This window comes from Phyllostomus hastatus, unplaced genomic scaffold (assembly GCF_019186645.2).
Source record: "Phyllostomus hastatus isolate PE091 unplaced genomic scaffold, TTU_PhHast_1.1 phas_contig_40, whole genome shotgun sequence".
Taxonomy (NCBI): Eukaryota; Metazoa; Chordata; class Mammalia; order Chiroptera; family Phyllostomidae; genus Phyllostomus; species Phyllostomus hastatus.
In genome coordinates, this window is record NW_025333872.1 from 67,949,454 (window position 1) to 67,951,289 (window position 1,836).

General features: G+C 42.1%; 1 pseudogene; it reads right to left on the minus strand.

The window, feature by feature from the left end:
- Nucleotides 1–287: 287 nt before the first annotated feature.
- On the minus strand, nucleotides 288–1,141 carry LOC123822124 (annotated as a pseudogene).
- Nucleotides 1,142–1,836: the final 695 nt, after the last annotated feature.

Sequence of the window (1,836 nt, forward strand, 5' to 3'; positions counted from 1 at the left end):
TAATAGGTGAGGTCTATGAGAGATAATTAGGTCATGAAGGTGAAGCCCTCACAAACACACATAGTTAACTTCTTTTTTTCTAACCCCTTCCTTAGTAAACACCCTTTCTATGGTTTCCTTTCCTGGGTAGCTCAAATTGTACACTGGCTTAGCTGATACAACAGTTCAATCTGCATAATGCTCATATTTATTTTTGCAAATTAATCGACATTTATTTTATTTCATTTTTTAGAAACTATTTATTTTTCATCAACTTTATTTCCATTCTGAGTTTGTAAAAGAACAGCTTAAGACCACTCAGTGGTTGTTCCTACCCACTCAGTGGCCTGCGCAGTGGGGGCTGCAGACCTATCTTCAGCGGCAGCTGAGTCTTCAGTAGGAAACTGCAGAATAGGCACAGAGACCAGTCTGTGACCTCACGCTGGGCAGCTGTGAACTTGGGAGCCAGAGTAGACCATGCACCTTGAAATTCTTGCTTAGTCACAGTCTTTTCAGCAGTGGCCTGCTCTTCCTTCTCAATCTCTTCAGGATCTCTGTAGAAGTAGAGATCAGGCAGGACCTCCCCTGGGTGTTCATGTTTGATAGTGCCACACATGTGTAGTACTTCTGGGGGCCAGCGTGCACCACATCAGACCTACTGAGTAGCATCCCTGTGGTTGCAAGGGTTGACAAAGGCCACAAAGTGCAGGGGAGAGTCTGTGTGACACAGAACAATGGTGGTCAGGTTGACATTAAGATGCCTCTGTGAGAGGCTGGTGGTCAGCCCTGAGATCAGTAACCATAGAAGTCTCGGCTCCCAGAAGGCTGCCTGGGTCTGGTTAGTGATGTTTCCAGGAGTGAAGTGCTGGTGATGGGGTGATTGCAGTGGCAGCCACAAGCTTCAGCACAGCTCCCTGCAGGAGGTTACACTGACAACAGCAGCGTTTTCAGTGGCAACGATGGCACAAGCTGCAGGCAGAAGCTCCTCCCAGGTTCTCTTCAGATTTATGGTGCAGATGCTGCCACTTTTCCTTTTGCACCTGTTCCACTTGATTTGGAAGTCAAGGTTGGTGTCACCTTGACTTCCAAAGTGGGTTCCTGCTGGGAGGAATTTGACGCCATCTCCCTGCTTCATTTGCAGGACATCAAGGGCTCAGGACATTGTGAAAGTTTTCCTTTAAGTTGTGTGGGAACTGAAAACAAAGCCATATGGACTTCTCTGTGGGTAACGTGGAAGTGCTAACATTTATTTTTAATTATGGTAAAAAAATAGGTGTTGTATTCCTTGAAAGGGCTGAGAAAATAAATCTTAAAAATAATTTAACATAAAGGTTACATAGCAGAGAGGCCAAAAGCTCAGCCTCTGGATCTGGACTGCTGGGATTCAAATCTCATCTCTAATGACAATTAGTTAGATGGCCTTGGCAAGTTTCTGGGCCTCAGTTTCAACATTGGTAAGATATGATGATGGATAGAATTTATATCACAAAACTAGTTTATGTATTAAACGAGTTAATTCTCATTAAGTGCTTAGAATGGTTATGAAGCAAACAGTAAGCACTATGTCACTGTAAATTAGCATTATGGAATAAATGGGACAAATTATGCATACCGTGAGCTAATCTCTTAGTGTTCTTTCTCATTTCATGTCTAATTCCAAAACTTTGTATATCTCATATTCAACTTTTCTTCACATTCAGTTTTTAGTAGGCTTGATGTTTTGAAGATTTTGTTTAGCTCAAGTAGAAGGAAGTCGACATATGCATGTTATCAATCTGGAATTAAGCAAGTTTCCATAACCAGATCTTAGCAAATGTTTCTATGAACTTATAAAAGATGTAATTTGGATTGCTGAAG